Raw genomic sequence first — 26,350 nt, forward strand, 5'->3', positions numbered from 1 at the left:
GCGGTACCACACCGAAACAGTCAATTAAACCTGTTTGCGATTAATATTTTAGAGGATAACGCTGGTTATGTCTGGGTTAGTTCTGGTATTTGCAATCATCTGGCTCATACTTTCGCATTTTTCGCATACTTGTTTGCCATATCCTGGGTTCTTTCTGGTTTGCATCCCGTACTTATGTGGTTCCACACCGAAACAGTCAATTAAACCTGGTTGCGATTAATATTTTAGAGGATAACGCTGGTTATGTCTCGGTTAGGTCTGGGATTTGCCCCCATCTGGCTCGTACTTTCGTATTTTTCTCATACTTGTTGGCAAGATCCTGTCCTTTTTCTGGTTTGGATCACGTTGTAATGCGGTACCACACCGAAACAGTCAATTAAACCTGTTTGCGATTAATATTTTAGAGGATAACGCTGGTTATGTCTGGGTTAGTTCTGGTATTTGCAATCATCTGGCTCATACTTTCGCATTTTTCGCATACTTGTTTGCCAGATCCTGGGTTCTTTCTGGTTTGCATCCCGTAGTAATGTGGTACCACACTGAAACAGTCAATAAAAGCTGGTTCCGATTAGTATTTTAGAGGATAACGCTGGTTATGTCTGTGTTAGTTCTGGTATTTGGAATCATCTGGCTCATACTTTCGCGTTTTCCGCACACTTGTTGGCCAGACCCTGGCCCCTTTCTGGTTTGGATCACGTAGTAATGTGGTACCACACTGAAACAATCAATAGAAACTGGTTCTGATAAGTATTTTAGAGGATAACGCTGGTTATGCCTGGGTTAGTTCTGGTATTTGCTATAATCACGCACATACTTTCGCGTTTTTCGCATACTTGTTGGCCAGATCCTGGCCTTCTTCTGGCTTGGGCCACGCAGTAAAGTGGTACCAGACTGAAGCAGTCAATTAAACCTGGTTGCGAATAATATTTTAGAGGATAACGCTGGTTATGTCTGGGATAGTTCTGGTATTTGCAGTCATCTGGTTCATACTTTCGCGTTTTTCTCATAGTTGTTGGCAGATCCTGGGTTTTTTCTGGTTTGGATCCCGTAGTAATGTGGTTCCACACTGAAACAGTCAATAAAAGCTGGTTCCGATTAGTATTTTAGAGGATAACGCTGGTTATGTCTGGGTTAGTTCTGGTATTTGCTATCATCTGGCTCATACTTTCGCGTTTTTCTCATAGTTGTTGGCCAGATCCTGGCCTTTTTCTGGTTTGGATCACGTAGCAATGTGGTACCACACTGAAACAGTCAATAGAAGCTGGTTCCGATCAGTATTTTAGAGGATAACGCTGGTTATGTCTGGGTTAGTTCTGGTATTTGCAATCATCTGGCTCATACATTCGCGTTTTTCGCTTACTTGTTGGCCAGATCCTGGGCTTTTTCTGGTTGGGATCACGTAGTAATGTGGTACCACACTGAAACAGTCAATTAAACCTGGTTGCGATTAATATTTTAGAGGATAACGCCGGTTATGTCTCGGGTAGGTCTGGGATTTGCCCACATCTGGCACGTACTTTCGCTTTTTTCGCATTCTTGTTGGCCAGATCCTGGCCTCTTTCTGGTTTGGATCACGTAGTAATGCGGTACCACACCGAAACAGTTAATTAAACCTGGTTGCGATTAATATTTTAGAGGATAACGCCGGTTATGTCTCGGTTAGGTCTGGGATTTGCCCTCACCTGGCTCGGACTTTCGCATTTTTCGCATACTTGTTGGCCAGACCCTGGCCCTTTTCTGGTTTGGATCACGTAGTAATGTGGTACCACACTGAAACAGTCAATAGAAGCTGGTTCCGATTAATATTTTAGAGGATAATGGCGGTAGTGTCTCGGTTAGGTCTGGTATTTGCCCTCATCTGGCGCGTAGTTTCGCATTTTACGCATTCTTGTTGGCCAGAGCCTGGCCTTTTTCTGGTTTGGATCACGTAGTAATATGGTACCACACTGAAACAGTCATTAAAAGCATGTTCTGATTCGTATTTTAGAGGGTAGCGCTGGTTATGTCAGGCATAGTTCTGGTATTTGCAATCATCTGGCTCATACTTTCGCATTTTTCGCATACTTGTTGGCCAGGTCCTGGCATTTTTCTGGTTTGACCCACGTAGTAATGCGGTACCACACCGAAACAGTCAATTAAACCTGGTTGCGATTAGTATTTTAGAGGATAACGCCGGTTATGTCTAGGTTAGGTCTGGGATTTGCCCTCATCTGGATCGTACTTTCGCATTTTTCGCATACTTGTTGGCCAGATCCTGGGTTTTTTCTGGTTTGGATCCCGCAGTAATGTGGTTCCACAACGAAACAGTCAATTAAACCTGGTTGCGATTAATATTTTAGAGGATAACGCCGGTTATGTCTCGGTTAGGTCTGGGATTTGCCCTCATCTGGATCGTACTTTCGCATCTTTCGCATACTTGTGAGCCAGATCCTGGCGTCTTTCTGGTTTGGATCATCGTAGCAATGCGGTACCACACCGAAACAGTCAATTATACCTGGTTGCGAATAATATTTTATAGGATAACGCCGGTTATGTCTCGGGTAGGTCTGGGATTTGCCCTCATCTGGCTCGTACTTTCGCATTTTGCGCATACTTGTTGGCCAGATCCTGGCCTTTTTCTGGTCTGGATGACGTAGTAATGCAGTACCACACCGAAACAGTCAAATAAACCTGGTTGCGAATTAATATTTGAGAGGTTAACGCTGTTTATGTCTGGGTTAGTTCTGGTATTTGCAATCATCTGGCTCATACATTCGCGTTTTTCGCATACTTGTTAGCCAGATCCTGGGTTTTTTCTGTTTTGGATCCCGTAGTAATGAGGTTCCACACCGAAACAGTCAATTAAACTGGTTGCGATTAATATTTTAGAGGATAACGCCGGTTATGTCTCGGGTAGGTCTGGGATTTGTCCTCATCTGGCTCGTACTTTCGCATTTTTCGCATTCTTGTTGGCCCGAACCTGGCCCCTTTCTCGTTTGGATCACGTAGTAATGTGGTACCACACTGAAACAGTCAATTAAACCTGGTTGTGATTAATATTTTAGAGGATAACGCCGGTTATGTCTCGGGTAGGTCTGGGATTTGTCCTCATCTGGCTCGTACTTTCGCATTTTTCGCATTCTTGTTGGCCCGAACCTGGCCCCTTTCTCGTTTGGATCACGTAGTAATGTGGTACCACACTGAAACAGTCAATTAAACCTGGTTGTGATTAATATTTTAGAGGATAACGCCGGTTATGTCTCGGTTTGGTCTGGGATTTGCCCTCATCTGGCTCGTACTTTTTTTTTTTTTTTTTTTTTTTTTTTTTTTGTCGTGGGGAAAATCTTCGAAAGACTCCCTCCCACCTCCTTGGGGAGTGGTGGGAGGGGTGTGTGGGATTCCCCGCGCCCGTACAACAACAGGCGCGGGACCTACCCACTAAAAACCCCACGGTGACCCTTCGGCACGCTTTGGGAGGATACCGGGAATCGCTCGAAGCATTCTTCCGGTATCCTCCCCGTGCCCGCGCTTTCGCGCCCATCCCCCGGGGGCACAATCGGTCCCTCCAGTAGACACACTGCCTCATAGCGGCGGGACGGGGCCACTCCATCCCGCCGCTATCCGTCCCGGGGCCGCGTTTAGTGGCGGCTGCGAGCCCCAACTCGCAACCGCCCGCGACCCCGTTTCCACCCCTCGGCGGCCGGGCGTTCATGGCCGCACCAGACCGCCGAGGGTTTCTCCCCTTGCGTCGGACCGGTAGGGGGAGGCACTCCTACCCCCAACCGGTCCGACCCGGCGCCGCCTGGCGGGAGGAGGGTCCCCTCAGGACCCCCCTCCCAGCCTAGGTCATCCGCCACGCCGAGGCGGCCGCCCGCGACGCCTCGCGACCGGGCGATGACCTCGGGCCACCGCACGAGCGCGAGCTTCAGCGCGTCGCTGAAGCTCGCGCTCCCTCCCCGCGGCCTCCTTCTGCAACATTACGTTCTCGCAGAAGGAGGCCACGGCCCTCCACTTCTCCTCGCTGCCGAGCATGGCGCGCACCACGCCCGGCAACGAGACATCCCGCCCGACGACGCCGACCAGGACACGGCGCTCCCCCTCCCACGCGGGGCATACCTCCAGGGTATGATCCGCCGTGTCCTGCTCAGCGTCGCAGTGGCAGCAACGCGCCGTCGGCTCCTTCCCTATCCGGCACAGGTATCTTCCGAAGCTGCCATGCCCGGAAAACACCTGTGCCAGCCGGTAGGTGAGGCTGCCATGGCCTCTGTCCAGCCATTCCTTCAGGAGTGGCCGAACAGCCCCGACAGTCCGGTGCCCCGCGGTTGGCAGAGCCAGCCGCTCCTGCCACGCGAGCAACACGGACTGCCGGGCCTGGCGCTTCAAATCGCCCCAAGCAGGTTCCTGCCCGCCCGGGACCGCCCCCACCCCCGCGCGACGGTCGACGCGGTGCCGGTACATCACCGCGTGCGACCGCGCGAGCAGGTCCATGGGCGGCATCCCCGCTAGAACCGTCGCCGCCTCATGTGACATGGTCCGATACCCGCGGACGACCCTGAGCGCCATGCGCCTCTGCACCCGACGCAGCATAGTCATGCTGCGCCGGGAGGCAGCCAGGTCGTCCGCCCAGACGGGGGCCCCGTATAGGGCCACCGACTGGACCATTGCCACATAGAGGCGACGAACTCGGCCCGCCGGGCCCCCCAGGTTGGGCAGGATCCGGCCCAGAGCCGCAACCATCCTTTCCAACCGGGGGACCAGGCAGCGGAAATGCTTCTCGAAACGCCAGTGGCTATCGAGGATCAGCCCCAGATACCTGATCTGGGGCTTCACCTCGATGTCAGCCCCACCCACCCGAATCAGAGGGGGTGGCGGATCCTGCCGAGGTGAATGAAACGCAATCACCTCGGTCTTATGGACCGCCACCGTCATCCCCATCCCCCTGATCCGGTCGACGACGCGTTGCGACCCCTCCTCCGCGCGACGCATGGCCCTCCCCCAGTGCGCCCCGACGGCCAGCACCAGTGTGTCATCCGCATAACACACCGTGCTGACGCCGTCGGGGAGGCCGGCCCGCAACACCGAGTCGTACGCGATGTTCCACAGGAGTGGCCCGAGGACCGACCCCTGCGGAACACCGCAGTACACCTCCCTTCGCATATCACCATCCCGGCCTGGATACTCGATCCACCTGCCGCGGAGATAATCCCCGACGACCGCCCTGAGACAAGGGGGGACTCGATGATATTCGAGTCCCCTCCTTATCTCTTCCCAGGGGAGGGTGTTAAAGGCATTGGCAATATCCAAGGATATTGCCAATGCCACCCCTCCCCGGGAGACGGCCGCCTCCGAGAGGGCCCTCACACGACCTATCGCGTCGATAGTCGATCGGCCCCCCCGGAAACCGAACTGGCAGTCGGCCAGACCGGGATCACCCCGCGACAGGTGCTCGACGAGGCGGGCAGCAATCACACGCTCGAAGAGCTTGCCCACCTCGTCGAGGAGACAAATGGGCCGGTATGCGGAGGGAGACTCCGCGGGCCGACCCTCCTTCCGGAGGAGGACCATCCTCGCCACCTTCCAACTGGGGGGGAATCGCCCGTCCCTCAGGCAGCGGTCGAACAACCGCCTGAGGTCGGCCCCAAGGACGCCCTGGGTCAAGACCCAAACCCGGCCGGGCACACCATCCGGACCCGGGGCCGTGTTACGAACCCCGAGCCGTCTGATGGCCGCTGCCAGCTCCTCCTGCGTGACCCCCAGCTCGGCCGTCCACTCCACTGGGACAGCCGCCGCCGCCGGAGGACGCGGTCCCCTCTCCCCAATTGGGAAGAGTGTATTGACCACGTCCTCCAGCAGCCGGGGGTCAAGACCCTCGGTGACGGGGGGCGCCCACGTGCGGAGCTTATTCAGCACCACCTTATATGGGCGCCCCCATGGATCGTCATCAAGGGTCTGGAGGAGCTCCTTCCATGCCTGGGTCTTGGCCCGTTTGATGGCGACCTGCAGAGCAACCCGCGCCACGCGGTATGCTCCATACAGGTCATCAGCTGCCCTCGCTCGCGCCACGCCGTCGCCTGTACGTTGACGACGGCGCGCGCGGGTGTACTGGCGTCGGGCGCGGACAGTCGCGACTCGCAACTCCGCGATCGCGTCCGACCACCAGTACACCGCCCGGCGAGGAGAAGCCCGCCCGACCCGAGGCATCGCCGCGTCGCAAATACCCGCGACCAATGCTCCGAGCCGGGCGACCTCCTCCTCTATGCTCGGCAACTCGGCCGCTCCCTGCGGCCAAGTTGCAGCGAGGGCAGCTGCCATCAGGGCGTCCTTGTCCAGGCGCCGAAGCGCCCAGCGGCGTGGTGGGGTGCCACGCAGGCGGCCGTGTCGGGATGCACTCGCGGCGGCAGAGACCTCCATCCGGATGTACCGGTGATCGGAGAGTGTCTCTGCCCCCGCGACCACGTGCCAACCCGACACCATGCGCACGGCGTTGGGGGTCGCGAATCCAACATCCACGATGGACCCCCCATATCGCCGCACGCATGTGTGCTCCGACCCCCGGTTCAATACCCGGAGGTCGAGCCCCGCCGCCCAATCGCCCAGGATCCCGCCGCGAACGGAGGTCCTGGGGGATCCCCAAGCCACCGACTTGGCATTAAAATCCCCCAGGACCAGCACCGGCCGGGCCGCATCTGGCTCGTACTTTCGCATTTTGCGCATACTTGTTGGCCAGATCCTGGCCTTCTTCAGGTCTGGATCACGTAGTAATGCAGTACCACACCGAAACAGTCAATTAAACCTGGTTGCGAATAATATTTTAGAGGATAACGCTGGTTATGTCTGGGTTTGTTCTGGTATTTGCAATCATCTGGCTCATACTTTCGCATTTTTCGCATACTTGTTGGCCGGATCCTGGCATCTTTCTGGTTTGGATCACGTAGTAATGCGGTACCACATCGAAACAGTCAATTAAACCTGGTTGCTATTAATATTTTAGAGGATAACGCCGGTTATGTCTGGGTTAGTTCTGGTATTTGCAATCATCTGGCTCATACATTCGCGTTTTTCGCATACTTGTTGGCCAGATCCTGGGTTTTCTCTGTTTTGGATCCCGCAGTAGTGTGGTTCCACAACGAAACACTCAATTAAACTGGTTGCGATTAATATTTTAGAGGATAACGCCGGTTATGTCTCGGGTAGGTCCGGGATTTGTCCTCATCTGAGTCGTACTTTCACGTCTTTCGCATACTTGTTGGCCAGATCCTGGCCTTTTTCTGGTTTGGATCACGTAGTAATGTGGTACCACATTGAAACAGTCAATAGAAGCTGGTTCCGATCAGTATTTTAGAGGATAACGGTGGTTATGTCTGGGTTAGTTCTGGTATTTGCAATCATCTGGCTCATACAATCGCGTTTTTCGCATACTTGTTGGCCAGAGCCTGGGCTTTTTCTGGTTTGGATCACGTAGTAATGTGGTACCACACTGAAACAGTCAATTAAACCTGGTTGCGATTAATACTTTAGAGGATAACGCCGGTTATGTCTCGGGTAGGTCTTAGATTTGTCCTCATCTGACTCGTACTTTCACGTTTTTCGCATACTTGTTGGCCAGATCCTGGGTTTTTTCTGGTTTAGATCACGTAGTAATGTGGTACCACACTGACAATAAAAGCTGGTTCCGCTTAGTATTTTAGAGGATAACGCTGGTTATGCCTGGTATAGTTCTGGTATTTGCAATCATCTGGCTCATACTTTCGCATTTTTCGCATACTTGTCGGCCAGATCCTGGCCTTTTTCTGGTTTGGATCACGTAGTAATGCGGTACCACACCGAAACAGTCAATTAAACCTGGTTGCGATTAATATTTTAGAGGATAACGCCGGTTATGTCTCGGTTAGGTCTGGGATTTGCCCTCATCTGGATCGTACTTTCGCATTTTTCGCATACTTGTTGGCCAGATCCTGGGTTTTTTCTGGTTTGGATCCCGTAGTAATGTGGTTCCACAACGAAACAGTCAATTAAACCCGGTTGCGATTAATATTTTAGCGGATAACGCCGGTTATGTCTGGGTTAGGTCTGGGATTTTCCCTCATGTGGCTCGTACTTTCGCGTTTCTCGCTTTCTTGTTGGCCCGATCCTGGGATTTTTCTGGTTTGGATCTCGTAGTAATGTGCTACCACACTGAAACAGTCATTAAAAGCATGTTCCGATTCGTATTTTAGAGGATAACGCTGGTTATGTCAGGCATAGTTCTGGGATTTGCCCTCATCTGGCTCGTACTTTCGCATTTTGCGCATACTTGTGGGCCAGATCCTGGCCTTTTTCTGGTTTGGATCACGTAGTAATGCGGTACCACACCGAAACAGTCAATTAAACCTGGTTGCGATTAATATTTTAGAGGATAACGCCGGTTATGTCTCGGGTAGGTCTGGGATTTGCCCACATCTGGCTCGTACTTTCGCATTTTTCGCATACTCGTTGGCCAGATCCTGGCCTCTTTCTGGTTTGGATCCCGTAGTAATGTGGTTCCACAACGAAACAGTCAATTAAACCTGGTTGCGATTAATATTTTGGAGGACAACGCCGGTTATGTCTCGGGTAGGTCTGGGATTTGCCCACATCTGGCTCGTAGTTTCGCATTTTTCGCATTCTTGTTGGCCAGATCCTGGCCTCTTTCTGGTTTGGATCACGTAGTAATGTGGTTCCACGACGAAACAGTCAATTAAACCTGGTTGCGATTAATATTTTAGAGGACAACGCCGGTTATGTCTCGGTTAGGTCTGAGATTTGCCTCCATCTGGCTGGTACTTTCGCGTTTTTCTCATAGTTGTTGGCCAGATCCTGGGTTTTTTTCTGGTTTGGATCCCGTAGTAATGTGGTTCCACACCGAAACAGTCAATTGAACCTGGTTGCGATTAATATTTTAGAGGATAACGCCGGTTATGTCTCGGTTAGGTCTGGGATTTGCCCACATCTGGCTCGTACTTTCGCATTTTTCGCAATCTTGTTGGCCAGATCCTGGCCTCTTTCTGGTTTGGATCACGTAGTAATGCGGTACCACACCGAAACAGTCAATTAAACCTGGTTGCGATTAATATTTTACAGGATAACGCCGGTTATGTCTTGGTTAGGTCTGGTATTTGCCCTTATCTGGCTCGTACTTTCGCATTTTTCGCATACATGTTGGCCAGACCCTGGCCCTTTTCTGGTTTGGATCACGTAGTAATGTGTTACCACACTGACACAGTCAATAGCAGCTGGTTCCGATAAGTATTTTAGAGGATAACGCTGGTTATGTCTGGGTTAGTTCTGGTATTTGCAATCATCTGGCACATACTTTCGCGTTTTTCTCATCCTTGTTGGCCAGATCCTGGCCTTTCTCTGGTTTGGATCACGTAGTAATGCGGTACCACACCGAAACAGTCAATTAAACCTGGTTGCGATTAATATTTTAGAGGATAACGCTGGTTATGTCTGGGATAGTTCCGGTATTTGCAATCATCTGGCACATACTTTCGCATTTTTCGCATACCTGTTGGCCAGATCCTGGGCTTTTTGCTGGTTTGGATCCCGTAGTAATGTGGTTCCACACCGAAACAGTCAATAGAAGCTGGTTCCGATAAGTATTTTAGAGGATAACGCTGGTTATGTCTGGGTTAGTTCTGGTATTTGCTATCATCTGGCACATACTTCCGCGTTTTTCACATACTTGTTGGCCAGATCCTGTGCTTTTTCTGTTCTGGATCCCGTAGTAATGAGGTTCCACACTGAAACAGTCAATTAAACTGGTTGCGATTAATATTTTAGAGGATAACGCCGGTTATGTCTCGGGTAGGTCTGGGATTTGTCCTCATCTGACTCGTACATTCGCGTTTTTCGCATACATGTTTGCCATATCCTGGGGTTTTTTCTGGTTTGGATCCCGTAGTAATGTGGTTCCACACCGAAACAGTCAATAGAAGCTGGTTCCGATTAGTATTTTAGAGGATAACGCTGGTTATGTCAGTGCTAGTTCTGGTATTTGCAATCATCTGGCTCATACTTTCGCGTTTTTCGCACACTTGTTTGCCAGACCCTGGCCCTTTTCTGGTTTGGATCACGTAGTAATGTGGTACCACACTGAAACAGTCAATAGAAGCTAGTTCCGAAAAGTATCTTAGAGGATAACGCTGGTTACGTCTGGGTTAGTTCTGGTATTTGCTATCATCTGGCACATACTTACGCGTTTTTCGCATACTTGTTTGCCAGATCCTCGGCTTTTTAGGGTTTGGATCACGTTGTAATGTGGTACCACACTGAAACAGTCAATTAAACCTGGTTGCGATTAATGTTATAGAGGATAACGCCGGTTATGTCTCGGGTAGGTCTGGGATTTGCCCACATCTGGCTCGTACTTTCGCATTTTTCGCATTCTTGTTGGCCAGATCCTGGCCTCTTTCTGGCTTGGACCACGTAGTAATGTGGTACCACACCGAAACAGTCAATTAAACCTGGTTGCGAATAATATTTTAGAGGATAACGCCGTTTATGTCTCGGGTAGGTCTGGGATTTGTCCTTAACAGGCTCGTACTTTAGCATTTTTTGCACTCTTGTTGGCCAGATCCTGGGCTTTTGCTGATTTGGATCCCGTAGTAATGTGGTACCACACTGAAACTGTCAATAAAAGCTGGTTCCGATTAGTATTTTAGAGGATTACTCTGGATATGTCTGTGTTAGTTCTGGTATTTGCTATCATCTGGCACATACTTACGCGTTTTTCGCATACTTGTTGGCCAGATCCTGGCCTTTTTCTGGCTTGGGCCACGTAGTAATGTGGCATCACTCTGAAACAGTCAATTAAACCTGGTTCCGATTAATATTTTAGAGGATAACGCCGGTTATGTCTGGGTTAGGTCTGGTATTTGCCCTCATCTGGCTCGTACCTTCGCATTTTTCGCATACTTGTTGACCAGATCCTGGCCTTTTTCTGGCTTGGACCACGTAGTAATGTGGTATCACACTGAAACAGTCAATAGAATCTGGTTCCGAATAGTATTTTAGAGGAGAACGCAGGTTACGTCTGGGTTAGTTCTGGTATTTGCAATCATCTGGCTCATACTTTCGCGTTTTTCGCATACTTGTTGGGCAGATCCTGGGTTTTTTCTGGTTTGGAACCCGTAGTAATGAAGTTCCACACCGAAACAGTCAATTAAACCTGGTTGCGATTAATATTTTAGAGGATAACGCCGGTTATGTCTCGGTTAGGTCTGGGATTTGCCCTCATCTGGCTCGTACCTTCGCATTTTTTGCATACTTGTTGGCCAAATCATCGCCTTTTTCTGGTTTGGCACACGTAGTAATGCGGTACGACACCGAAATTGTCAACTACACCTGGTTGCGATTAATATTTTAGAGGATAACGCCGGTTATGTCTCGGGTAGGTCTGGGATTTGTCCTCATCTGACTCGTACTTTCAAGTTTTTCGCATACTTGTTGGCCAGATCCTGGCCTTTTTCTGGTTTGGATCACGTAGTAATGTGGTACCACACTGAAACAGTCAATAGAAGCTGGTTCCGATCAGAATTTTAGAGGATAACGCTGGTTATGTCAGTGCTAGTTCTGGTATTTGCAATCATCTGGCTCATACTTTCGCGTTTTTCGCACACTTGTTTGCCAGACCCTGGCCCTTTTCTGGTTTGGATCACGTAGTAATGTGGTACCACACTGAAACAGTCAATAGAAGCTGGTTCCGATAAGTATCTTAGAGGATAACGCTGGTTACGTCTGGGTTAGTTCTGGTATTTGCTATCATCTGGCACATACTTACGCGTTTTTCGCATACTTGTTTGCCAGATCCTCGGCTTTTTAGGGTTTGGATCACGTTGTAATGTGGTACCACACTGAAACAGTCAATTAAACCTGGTTGCGATTAATGTTATAGAGGATAACGCCGGTTATGTCTCGGGTAGGTCTGGGATTTGCCCACATCTGGCTCGTACTTTCGCATTTTTCGCATTCTTGTTGGCCAGATCCTGGCCTCTTTCTGGCTTGGACCACGTAGTAATGTGGTACCACACCGAAACAGTCAATTAAACCTGGTTGCGAATAATATTTTAGAGGATAACGCCGTTTATGTCTCGGGTAGGTCTGGGATTTGTCCTTAACAGGCTCGTACTTTAGCATTTTTTGCACTCTTGTTGGCCAGATCCTGGGCTTTTGCTGATTTGGATCCCGTAGTAATGTGGTACCACACTGAAACTGTCAATAAAAGCTGGTTCCGATTAGTATTTTAGAGGATTACTCTGGATATGTCTGTGTTAGTTCTGGTATTTGCTATCATCTGGCACATACTTACGCGTTTTTCGCATACTTGTTGGCCAGATCCTGGCCTTTTTCTGGCTTGGGCCACGTAGTAATGTGGCATCACTCTGAAACAGTCAATTAAACCTGGTTCCGATTAATATTTTAGAGGATAACGCCGGTTATGTCTGGGTTAGGTCTGGTATTTGCCCTCATCTGGCTCGTACCTTCGCATTTTTCGCATACTTGTTGACCAGATCCTGGCCTTTTTCTGGCTTGGACCACGTAGTAATGTGGTATCACACTGAAACAGTCAATAGAATCTGGTTCCGAATAGTATTTTAGAGGAGAACGCAGGTTACGTCTGGGTTAGTTCTGGTATTTGCAATCATCTGGCTCATACTTTCGCGTTTTTCGCATACTTGTTGGGCAGATCCTGGGTTTTTTCTGGTTTGGAACCCGTAGTAATGAAGTTCCACACCGAAACAGTCAATTAAACCTGGTTGCGATTAATATTTTAGAGGATAACGCCGGTTATGTCTCGGTTAGGTCTGGGATTTGCCCTCATCTGGCTCGTACCTTCGCATTTTTTGCATACTTGTTGGCCAAATCATCGCCTTTTTCTGGTTTGGCACACGTAGTAATGCGGTACGACACCGAAATTGTCAACTACACCTGGTTGCGATTAATATTTTAGAGGATAACGCCGGTTATGTCTCGGGTAGGTCTGGGATTTGTCCTCATCTGACTCGTACTTTCAAGTTTTTCGCATACTTGTTGGCCAGATCCTGGCCTTTTTCTGGTTTGGATCACGTAGTAATGTGGTACCACACTGAAACAGTCAATAGAAGCTGGTTCCGATCAGAATTTTAGAGGATAACGCTGGTTATGTCTGGGTTAGTTCTGGTATTTGCAATCATCTGGCTCATACATTCGCGTTTTTCGCATACTTGTTTGCCATATCCTGGGGTTTTTTCTGGTTTGGATCCCGTAGTAATGTGGTTCCACACCGAAACAGTCAATAGAAGCTGGTTCCGATTAGTATTTTAGAGGATAACGCTGGTTATGTCAGTGCTAGTTCTGGTATTTGCAATCATCTGGCTCATACTTTCGCGTTTTTTGCACACTTGTTTGCCAGACCCTCGCCCTTTTCTGGTTTGGATCACGTAGTAATGTGGTACCACACTGAAACAGTCAATAGAAGCTGGGTCCGATAAGTATCTTAGAGGATAACGCTGGTTACGTCTGGGTTAGTTCTGGTATTTGCTATCATCTGGCACATACTTACGCGTTTTTCGCATACTTGTTTGCCAGATCCTCGGCTTTTTCTGGTTTGGATCACGTTGTAATGTGGTACCACACTGAAACAGTCAATTATACCTGGTTGCGATTAATGTTATAGAGGATAACGCCGGTTATGTCTCGGGTAGGTCTGGGATTTGCCCACATCTGGCTCGTACTTTCGCATTTTTCGCATTCTTGTTGGCCAGATCCTGGCCTCTTTCTGGCTTGGACCACGTAGTAATGTGGTACCACACCGAAACAGTCAATTAAACCTGGTTGCGAATAATATTTTAGAGGATAACGCCGTTTATGTCTCGGGTAGGTCTGGGATTTGTCCTTAACAGGCTCGTACTTTAGCATTTTTTGCACTCTTGTTGGCCAGATCCTGGGCTTTTGCTGATTTGGATCCCGTAGTAATGTGGTACCACACTGAAACTGTCAATAAAAGCTGGTTCCGATTAGTATTTTAGAGGATTACTCTGGATATGTCTGTGTTAGTTCTGGTATTTGCTATCATCTGGCACATACTTACGCGTTTTTCGCATACTTGTTGGCCAGATCCTGGCCTTTTTCTGGCTTGGGCCACGTAGTAATGTGGCATCACTCTGAAACAGTCAATTAAACCTGGTTCCGATTAATATTTTAGAGGATAACGCCGGTTATGTCTGGGTTAGGTCTGGTATTTGCCCTCATCTGGCTCGTACCTTCGCATTTTTCGCATACTTGTTGACCAGATCCTGGCCTTTTTCTGGCTTGGACCACGTAGTAATGTGGTATCACACTGAAACAGTCAATAGAATCTGGTTCCGAATAGTATTTTAGAGGAGAACGCAGGTTACGTCTGGGTTAGTTCTGGTATTTGCAATCATCTGGCTCATACTTTCGCGTTTTTCGCATACTTGTTGGGCAGATCCTGGGTTTTTTCTGGTTTGGAACCCGTAGTAATGAAGTTCCACACCGAAACAGTCAATTTAACCTGGTTGCGATTAATATTTTAGAGGATAACGCCGGTTATGTCTCGGTTAGGTCTGGGATTTGCCCTCATCTAGCTCGTACCTTCGCATTTTTTGCATACTTGTTGGCCAAATCATCGCCTTTTTCTGGTTTGGCACACGTAGTAATGCGGTACGACACCGAAATTGTCAACTACACCTGGTTGCGATTAATATTTTAGAGGATAACGCCGGTTATGTCTCGGGTAGGTCTGGGATTTGTCCTCATCTGACTCGTACTTTCAAGTTTTTCGCATACTTGTTGGCCAGATCCTGGCCTTTTTCTGGTTTGGATCACGTAGTAATGTGGTACCACACTGAAACAGTCAATAGAAGCTGGTTCCGATCAGAATTTTAGAGGATAACGCTGGTTATGTCTGGGTTAGTTCTGGTATTTGCAATCATCTGGCTCATACATTCGCGTTTTTCGCATACTTGTTTGCCATATCCTGGGGTTTTTTCTGGCTTGGATCCCGTAGAAATGTGGTTCCACACCGAAACAGTCAATAGAAGCTGGTTCCGATTAGTATTTTAGAGGATAACGCTGGTTATGTCAGTGCTAGTTCTGGTATTTGCAATCATCTGGCTCATACTTTCGCGTTTTTCGCACACTTGTTTGCCAGACCCTGGCCCTTTTCTGGTTTGGATCACGTAGTAATGTGGTACCACACTGAAACAGTCAATAGAAGCTGGTTCCGATAAGTATCTTAGAGGATAACGCTGGTTACGTCTGGGTTAGTTCTGGTATTTGCTATCATCTGGCACATACTTACGCGTTTTTCGCATACTTGTTTGCCAGATCCTCGGCTTTTTCTGGTTTGGATCACGTTGTAATGTGGTACCACACTGAAGCAGTCAATTAAACCTGGTTGCGATTAATGTTATAGAGGATAACGCCGGTTATGTCTCGGGTAGGTCTGGGATTTGCCCACATCTGGCTCGTACTTTCGCATTTTTCGCATTCTTGTTGGCCAGATCCTGGCCTCTTTCTGGCTTGGACCACATAGTAATGTGGTACCACACCGAAACAGTCAACTACACCTGGTTGCGATTCGTATTTTAGAGGATAACGCCGGTTATGTCTCGGTTAGGTCTGGGATTTGACCTCATCTGGCTCGCACTCTCGCATTTTTCGCATACTTGTTGGCCAGATCCTGTGCTTTTTCTGGTTGGGATCACGTAGTAATGCGGTACAACACCGAAGCAGTCAATTAAACCTGGTTGCGATTATTATTTTACAGGATAACGCCGGTTATGTTTGGGTTAGGTCTGGGATTTGCCCTCATCTGTCTCCTGCTTTCGTATTTTTCGCATACTTGTTGGCCAGGTCCTGGGTTTTTTCTGGTTTGGATCCCGTAGTAATGAAGTTCCACACCGAAACAGTCAATTAAACCTGGTTCCCATTAATATTTTAGAGGATAACGCGGGTTATGTCTGGGTTAGGTCTGGTATTTGCCCTCATCTGGCTCGTACTTTCGCATTTTTCGCATACTTTGTGGCCAGATCCTGGCTTTTTTCTGGTTTGGATCCCGTAGTAATGAAGTTCCACACCGAAACAGTCAATTAAACCTGGTTGCGATTAATATTTTAGAGGATAACGCCGGTTATGTCTCGGTTAGGTCTGGGATTTGCCCTCATCTGGCTCGTACCTTCGCATTTTTCGCATTCTTGTGGGCCAAATCATCGCCTTCTTCTGGTTTGGCTCACGTAGTAATGCGGTACCACACCGAAATTGTCAACTACACCTGCTTGCGATTAATATTTTAGAGGATAACGGCGGTTATGTCTCGGTTAGGTCTGGGATTTGCCCTCATCTGGCTCGTACCTTCTCATTTTTCGCCTACTTGCTGGCAAGATCCTGGGCTTTTTCTGGCTTGGATCACGTAGTAATGCGGTACCACACCGAAGCAGTCAATTAAACCTGGTTGCGATTAATATCTTAGAGGATAACGCCGGTTATGTCTGGGTTAGGTCTGGTATTTGCCCTCATCTGGCTCGTACCTTCGCATTTTTCGCATACTTGTTGGCCAGATTCTGGCCTTTTTCTGGCTTGGACCACGTAGTAATGTGGTGTCACACTGAATCAGTCAATAGAATCTGGCTCCGAATAGTATTTTAGAGGATAACGCAGGTTACGTCTGGGTTAGTTCTGGTATATGCAATCATCTGGCTCATACTTTCGCGTTTTTCGCATACTTGTTTGTCAGATCCTGGGTTTTTTCTGGTTTGGATCCCGTAGTAATGTGGTTCCTCACCGAAACAGTCAATTAAACCTGGTTGCGATTAATATTTTAGAGGATAACGCCGGTTATGTCTGGGTTAGGTCTGGAATTTGCCCTCATCTGGCTCGTACTTTCGCATTTTTCGCATACTTGTTGGCCAAATCATCGCCTTTTTCTGGTTTGGCTCACGTAGTAACGCGGTACCACACTGAAACAGTCAATAAAAGCTGGTTCGGATTAATATTTTAGAGGATAACGCCGGTTATGTCTGGGTTAGGTCTGGGATTTGCCCTCATCTGGCTCGTACTTTCGCATTTTTCGCATACTTGTTGGCCAGATCCTGGCCTTTTTCTGGTTTGGATCACGTAGTAATGCGGTACCACACCGAAACAGTCAATTAAACCTGGTTGCGATTAATATTTTAGAGGATTTCGCTGGATATGTCTCGTTTAGATCTGAGATTTGCCCTCATCTGGCTCGTACTTTCGCATTTTTCGCATACTTGTTGGCCAAATCATCGCCTTTTTCAGGTTTGGCTCACGTAGTAACGCGGTACCACACTGAAACAGTCAATAAAAGCTGGTTCCGATTAATATTTTAGAGGATAACGCCGGTTATGTCTGGGTTAGGTCTGGGATTTGCCCTCATCTGGCTCGTACTTTCGCATTTTTCGCATACTTGTTGGCCAGATCCTGGCCTTTTTCTGGTTTGGATCACGTAGTAATGCGGTACCACACCGAAACAGTCAATTAAACCTGGTTGCGATTAATATTTTAGAGGATTTCGCTGGATATGTCTCGTTTAGATCTGAGATTTGCCCTCATCTGGCTCGTACTTTCGCATTTTTCGCATACTTGTTGGCCAAATCATCGCCTTTTTCAGGTTTGGCTCACGTAGTAATGCGGTACCACACCGAAACAGTCAATTAAACCTGGTCGGGATCACGTAGTAATGTGGTTCCACACCGAAATTGTCAACTACACCTGGATGCGATTAATATTTTAGAGGATAACGCCGGTTATGTCTCGGTTAGGTCTGGGATTTGCCCTCATCTGGCTCGTACTTTCGCATTTTTCGCATACTTGTTGTCCAGATCCTGGCCTTTTTCTGGTTTGGATCACGTAGTAATGCGGTACCGCACCGAAACAGTCAATTAAACCTGGTTGCGATTAATATTTTAGTGGATAACGCCGGTTATGTCTTAGTTAGGTCTGGTATTTGCCCTCATCTGGCTCGTACCTTCGCATTTTTCGCATACTTGTTGGCCAGATCCTGGCCTTTTTCAGGCTTGGATCACATTGTAATGTGGTACCACACTGATACAGTCAATTAAACCTGGTTCCGATTAATATTTTCGAGGATAACGCTGGTTATGCCTGGGTTAGTTCTGGTATTTGCAATCATCTGGCTCATACTTTCGCATTTTTCGCATACTTGTTGGCCAGATCCTGGGTTTTTTCTGGTGTGGCTGCCGTAGTAATGAAGTTCCACACCGAAACAGTCAATAGAATTTGGTTCCGAATAGTATTTTAGAGGATAACGCCGGTTATGTCTCGGTTAGGTCTGGGATTTGCCGTCATCTGGCTCGTATTTTCGCATTTTTCGCATACTTGTTGGCCTGATCCTGGCCTTTTTCTGGCTTGGACCACGTTGCAATGTGGTATCACACTGAAACAGTCAATTAAACCTGGTTCCGATTAATATTTTAGTGGATAACGCCGGTTATGTCTTGGTTGGGTCTGGTATTTGCCCTCATCTGGCTCGTACCTTCGCATTTTTCGCATACTTTTTGGCCATATCCTGGCCTTCTTCTGGCTTGGACCACGTTGTAATGAGGTACCATACTGATACAATCAATAAAACCTGGTTCCGATTAATATTTTAGAGGATAACGCCGGTTATGTCTGGGTTGGGTCTGGTATTTGCCCTCATCTGGCTCGTACTTTCGCATTTTTCGCATACTTGTTGGCCAGATCCTGCCCTTTTTCTGGTTTGGATCACGTAGTAATGCGGTACCACACCGAAACAGTCAATTAAACCTGGTTGCGATTATTATTTTAGAGGATTACGCCGGATATGTCTCGGTTAGATCTAAGATTTGCCCTCATCTGGCTCGTACTTTCGCATTTTTTGCATACTTGTTGGCCAGATCCTGGCCATTTTCTGGTTTGGCACACGTAGTAATGCGGTACCACACCGAAACAGTCAATTAAACCTGGTCGGGATCACGTAGTAATGCGGTTCCACACCGAAACAATCAATAAAACCTGGTTGCGATTAATATTTTAGAGGATAACGCTGGTTACGTCTCGGTTAGGTCTGGGATTTGCCCTCATCTGTCTCGTGCTTTCGTATTTTTCGCATACTTGTTGGCCAGATCCTGGCCTTTTTCTGGTTTGTATCACGTAGTAATATGATACCACACAGAAACAGTCAATAGAATCTGGTTCCGAATAGTATTTTAGAGGATAACGCTGGTTACGTCTGGGTTAGTTCTGGTATTTGCAATCATCTGGCTCATACTTTCGCGTTTTTCGCTTACTTGTTGGCCAGATCCTGGGTTTTTTCTGGTTTGGATCCCGTAGTAATGAAGCTCCACACCGAAACAGTCAATTAAACCTGGTTCCGATTAATATTTTAGAGGATAACGCCGGTTATGTCTTGGGTAGGTCTGGTATTTGCCCTCATCTGTCTCGTACCATCGCATTTTTCGCTTACTTGTTGGCCAGATCCTGGCCTTTTTCTGGCTTGGACCACGTAGTAATGAGGTACCACACTGAAACAGTCAATTAAACCTGGTTCCGATTAATATTTTCGAGGATAACGCTGGTTATGACTGGGTTAGTTCTGGTATTTGCAATAATCTGTCTCATACTTTCGCGTTTTTCGCATACTTGTTGCCCAGATCCTGGGTTTTTTCTGGTTTGGATCCCGTAGTAATGAAGATCCACACCGAAACAGTCAATTAAACCTGGTTGCGGTAAATATTTTAGAGGATAACGCCGGTTATGTCTCGGTTAGGTCTGGGATTTGCCCTCATCTGGCTCGTACCTTCTCATTTTTCGCCTACTTGCTGGCAAGATCCTGGGCTTTTTCTGGCTTGGATCACGTAGTAATGCGGTACCACACCGAAGCAGTCAATTAAACCTGGTTGCGATTAATATCTTAGAGGATAACGCCGGTTATGTCTGGGTTAGGTCTGGTATTTGCCCTCATCTGGCTCGTACCTTCGCATTTTTCGCATACTTGTTGGCCAGATTCTGGCCTTTTTCTGGCTTGGACCACGTAGTAATGTGGTGTCACACTGAATCAGTCAATAGAATCTGGCTCCGAATAGTATTTTAGAGGATAACGCAGGTTACGTCTGGGTTAGTTCTGGTATATGCAATCATCTGGCTCATACTTTCGCGTTTTTCGCATACTTGTTTGTCAGATCCTGGGTTTTTTCTGGTTTGGATCCCGTAGTAATGTGGTTCCTCACCGAAACAGTCAATTAAACCTGGTTGCGATTAATATTTTAGAGGATAACGCCGGTTATGTCTGGGTTAGGTCTGGAATTTGCCCTCATCTGGCTCGTACTTTCGCATTTTTCGCATACTTGTTGGCCAAATCATCGCCTTTTTCTGGTTTGGCTCACGTAGTAACGCGGTACCACACTGAAACAGTCAATAAAAGCTGGTTCGGATTAATATTTTAGAGGATAACGCCGGTTATGTCTGGGTTAGGTCTGGGATTTGCCCTCATCTGGCTCGTACTTTCGCATTTTTCGCATACTTGTTGGCCAGATCCTGGCCTTTTTCTGGTTTGGATCACGTAGTAATGCGGTACCACACCGAAACAGTCAATTAAACCTGGTTGCGATTAATATTTTAGAGGATTTCGCTGGATATGTCTCGTTTAGATCTGAGATTTGCCCTCATCTGGCTCGTACTTTCGCATTTTTCGCATACTTGTTGGCCAAATCATCGCCTTTTTCAGGTTTGGCTCACGTAGTAACGCGGTACCACACTGAAACAGTCAATAAAAGCTGGTTCCGATTAATATTTTAGAGGATAACGCCGGTTATGTCTGGGTTAGGTCTGGGATTTGCCCTCATCTGGCTCGTACTTTCGCATTTTTCGCATACTTGTTGGCCAGATCCTGGCCTTTTTCTGGTTTGGATCACGTAGTAATGCGGTACCACACCGAAACAGTCAATTAAACCTGGTTGCGATTAATATTTTAGAGGATTTCGCTGGATATGTCTCGTTTAGATCTGAGATTTGCCCTCATCTGGCTCGTACTTTCGCATTTTTCGCATACTTGTTGGCCAAATCATCGCCTTTTTCAGGTTTGGCTCACGTAGTAATGCGGTACCACACCGAAACAGTCAATTAAACCTGGTCGGGATCACGTAGTAATGTGGTTCCACACCGAAATTGTCAACTACACCTGGATGCGATTAATATTTTAGAGGATAACGCCGGTTATGTCTCGGTTAGGTCTGGGATTTGCCCTCATCTGGCTCGTACTTTCGCATTTTTCGCATACTTGTTGTCCAGATCCTGGCCTTTTTCTGGTTTGGATCACGTAGTAATGCGGTACCGCACCGAAACAGTCAATTAAACCTGGTTGCGATTAATATTTTAGTGGATAACGCCGGTTATGTCTTAGTTAGGTCTGGTATTTGCCCTCATCTGGCTCGTACCTTCGCATTTTTCGCATACTTGTTGGCCAGATCCTGGCCTTTTTCAGGCTTGGATCACATTGTAATGTGGTACCACACTGATACAGTCAATTAAACCTGGTTCCGATTAATATTTTCGAGGATAACGCTGGTTATGCCTGGGTTAGTTCTGGTATTTGCAATCATCTGGCTCATACTTTCGCATTTTTCGCATACTTGTTGGCCAGATCCTGGGTTTTTTCTGGTGTGGCTGCCGTAGTAATGAAGTTCCACACCGAAACAGTCAATAGAATTTGGTTCCGAATAGTATTTTAGAGGATAACGCCGGTTATGTCTCGGTTAGGTCTGGGATTTGCCGTCATCTGGCTCGTATTTTCGCATTTTTCGCATACTTGTTGGCCTGATCCTGGCCTTTTTCTGGCTTGGACCACGTTGCAATGTGGTATCACACTGAAACAGTCAATTAAACCTGGTTCCGATTAATATTTTAGTGGATAACGCCGGTTATGTCTTGGTTGGGTCTGGTATTTGCCCTCATCTGGCTCGTACCTTCGCATTTTTCGCATACTTTTTGGCCATATCCTGGCCTTCTTCTGGCTTGGACCACGTTGTAATGAGGTACCATACTGATACAATCAATAAAACCTGGTTCCGATTAATATTTTAGAGGATAACGCCGGTTATGTCTGGGTTGGGTCTGGTATTTGCCCTCATCTGGCTCGTACTTTCGCATTTTTCGCATACTTGTTGGCCAGATCCTGCCCTTTTTCTGGTTTGGATCACGTAGTAATGCGGTACCACACCGAAACAGTCAATTAAACCTGGTTGCGATTATTATTTTAGAGGATTACGCCGGATATGTCTCGGTTAGATCTAAGATTTGCCCTCATCTGGCTCGTACTTTCGCATTTTTTGCATACTTGTTGGCCAGATCCTGGCCATTTTCTGGTTTGGCACACGTAGTAATGCGGTACCACACCGAAACAGTCAATTAAACCTGGTCGGGATCACGTAGTAATGCGGTTCCACACCGAAACAATCAATAAAACCTGGTTGCGATTAATATTTTAGAGGATAACGCTGGTTACGTCTCGGTTAGGTCTGGGATTTGCCCTCATCTGTCTCGTGCTTTCGTATTTTTCGCATACTTGTTGGCCAGATCCTGGCCTTTTTCTGGTTTGTATCACGTAGTAATATGATACCACACAGAAACAGTCAATAGAATCTGGTTCCGAATAGTATTTTAGAGGATAACGCTGGTTACGTCTGGGTTAGTTCTGGTATTTGCAATCATCTGGCTCATACTTTCGCGTTTTTCGCTTACTTGTTGGCCAGATCCTGGGTTTTTTCTGGTTTGGATCCCGTAGTAATGAAGCTCCACACCGAAACAGTCAATTAAACCTGGTTCCGATTAATATTTTAGAGGATAACGCCGGTTATGTCTTGGGTAGGTCTGGTATTTGCCCTCATCTGTCTCGTACCATCGCATTTTTCGCTTACTTGTTGGCCAGATCCTGGCCTTTTTCTGGCTTGGACCACGTAGTAATGAGGTACCACACTGAAACAGTCAATTAAACCTGGTTCCGATTAATATTTTCGAGGATAACGCTGGTTATGACTGGGTTAGTTCTGGTATTTGCAATAATCTGTCTCATACTTTCGCGTTTTTCGCATACTTGTTGCCCAGATCCTGGGTTTTTTCTGGTTTGGATCCCGTAGTAATGAAGATCCACACCGAAACAGTCAATTAAACCTGGTTGCGGTAAATATTTTAGAGGATAACGCCGGTTATGTCTCGGTTAGGTCTGGGATTTGCCCTCATCTGGCTCGTACCTTCGCATTTTTCGCATTCTTGTGGGCCAAATCATCGCCTTCTTCTGGTTTGGCTCACGTAGTAATGCGGTACCACACCGAAATTGTCAACTACACCTGCTTGCGATTAATATTTTAGAGGATAACGGCGGTTATGTCTCGGTTAGGTCTGGGATTTGCCCTCATCTGGCTCGTACCTTCTCATTTTTCGCCTACTTGCTGGCAAGATCCTGGGCTTTTTCTGGCTTGGATCACGTAGTAATGCGGTACCACACCGAAGCAGTCAATTAAACCTGGTTGCGATTAATATCTTAGAGGATAACGCCGGTTATGTCTGGGTTAGGTCTGGTATTTGCCCTCATCTGGCTCGTACCTTCGCATTTTTCGCATACTTGTTGGCCAGATTCTGGCCTTTTTCTGGCTTGGACCACGTAGTAATGTGGTGTCACACTGAATCAGTCAATAGAATCTGGCTCCGAATAGTATTTTAGAGGATAACGCAGGTTACGTCTGGGTTAGTTCTGGTATATGCAATCATCTGGCTCATACTTTCGCGTTTTTCGCATACTTGTTTGTCAGATCCTGGGTTTTTTCTGGTTTGGATCCCGTAGTAATGTGGTTCCTCACCGAAACAGTCAATTAAACCTGGTTGCGATTAATATTTTAGAGGATAACGCCGGTTATGTCTGGGTTAGGTCTGGAATTTGCCCTCATCTGGCTCGTACTTTCGCATTTTTCGCATACTTGTTGGCCAAATCATCGCCTTTTTCTGGTTTGGCTCACGTAGTAACGCGGTACCACACTGAAACAGTCAATAAAAGCTGGTTCGGATTAATATTTTAGAGGATAACGCCGGTTATGTCTGGGTTAGGTCTGGGATTTGCCCTCATCTGGCTCGTACTTTCGCATTTTTCGCATACTTGTTGGCCAGATCCTGGCCTTTTTCTGGTTTGGATCACGTAGTAATGCGGTACCACACCGAAACAGTCAATTAAACCTGGTTGCGATTAATATTTTAGAGGATTTCGCTGGATATGTCTCGTTTAGATCTGAGATTTGCCCTCATCTGGCTCGTACTTTCGCATTTTTCGCATACTTGTTGGCCAGATCCTGTGCTTTTTCTGGTTGGGATCACGTAGTAATGCGGTACAACACCGAAGCAGTCAATTAAACCTGGTTGCGATTATTATTTTACAGGATAACGCCGGTTATGTTTGGGTTAGGTCTGGGATTTGCCCTCATCTGTCTCCTGCTTTCGTATTTTTCGCATACTTGTTGGCCAGGTCCTGGGTTTTTTCTGGTTTGGATCCCGTAGTAATGAAGTTCCACACCGAAACAGTCAATTAAACCTGGTTCCCATTAATATTTTAGAGGATAACGCGGGTTATGTCTAGGTTAGGTCTGGTATTTGCCCTTATCTGGCTCGTACTTTCGCATTTTTCGCATACTTTGTGGCCAGATCCTGGCTTTTTTCTGGTTTGGATCCCGTAGTAATGAAGTTCCACACCGAAACAGTCAATTAAACCTGGTTGCGATTAATATTTTAGAGGATAACGCCGGTTATGTCTCGGTTAGGTCTGGGATTTGCCCTCATCTGGCTCGTACCTTCGCATTTTTCGCATTCTTGTGGGCCAAATCATCGCCTTCTTCTGGTTTGGCTCACGTAGTAATGCGGTACCACACCGAAATTGTCAACTACACCTGCTTGCGATTAATATTTTAGAGGATAACGGCGGTTATGTCTCGGTTAGGTCTGGGATTTGCCCTCATCTGGCTCGTACCTTCTCATTTTTCGCCTACTTGCTGGCAAGATCCTGGGCTTTTTCTGGCTTGGATCACGTAGTAATGCGGTACCACACCGAAGCAGTCAATTAAACCTGGTTGCGATTAATATCTTAGAGGATAACGCCGGTTATGTCTGGGTTAGGTCTGGTATTTGCCCTCATCTGGCTCGTACCTTCGCATTTTTCGCATACTTGTTGGCCAGATTCTGGCCTTTTTCTGGCTTGGACCACGTAGTAATGTGGTGTCACACTGAATCAGTCAATAGAATCTGGCTCCGAATAGTATTTTAGAGGATAACGCAGGTTACGTCTGGGTTAGTTCTGGTATATGCAATCATCTGGCTCATACTTTCGCGTTTTTCGCATACTTGTTTGTCAGATCCTGGGTTTTTTCTGGTTTGGATCCCGTAGTAATGTGGTTCCTCACCGAAACAGTCAATTAAACCTGGTTGCGATTAATATTTTAGAGGATAACGCCGGTTATGTCTGTGTTAGGTCTGGAATTTGCCCTCATCTGGCTCGTACTTTCGCATTTTTCGCATACTTGTTGGCCAAATCATCGCCTTTTTCTGGTTTGGCTCACGTAGTAACGCGGTACCACACTGAAACAGTCAATAAAAGCTGGTTCGGATTAATATTTTAGAGGATAACGCCGGTTATGTCTGGGTTAGGTCTGGGATTTGCCCTCATCTGGCTCGTACTTTCGCATTTTTCGCATACTTGTTGGCCAGATCCTGGCCTTTTTCTGGTTTGGATCACGTAGTAATGCGGTACCACACCGAAACAGTCAATTAAACCTGGTTGCGATTAATATTTTAGAGGATTTCGCTGGATATGTCTCGTTTAGATCTGAGATTTGCCCTCATCTGGCTCGTACTTTCGCATTTTTCGCATACTTGTTGGCCAAATCATCGCCTTTTTCAGGTTTGGCTCACGTAGTAACGCGGTACCACACTGAAACAGTCAATAAAAGCTGGTTCCGATTAATATTTTAGAGGATAACGCCGGTTATGTCTGGGTTAGGTCTGGGATTTGCCCTCATCTGGCTCGTACTTTCGCATTTTTCGCATACTTGTTGGCCAGATCCTGGCCTTTTTCTGGTTTGGATCACGTAGTAATGCGGTACCACACCGAAACAGTCAATTAAACCTGGTTGCGATTAATATTTTAGAGGATTTCGCTGGATATGTCTCGTTTAGATCTGAGATTTGCCCTCATCTGGCTCGTACTTTCGCATTTTTCGCATACTTGTTGGCCAAATCATCGCCTTTTTCAGGTTTGGCTCACGTAGTAATGCGGTACCACACCGAAACAGTCAATTAAACCTGGTCGGGATCA

The sequence above is a fragment of the Colletes latitarsis genome, chromosome 3 (assembly GCF_051014445.1).
Source record: "Colletes latitarsis isolate SP2378_abdomen chromosome 3, iyColLati1, whole genome shotgun sequence".
NCBI classification, from domain to species: Eukaryota; Metazoa; Arthropoda; class Insecta; order Hymenoptera; family Colletidae; genus Colletes; species Colletes latitarsis.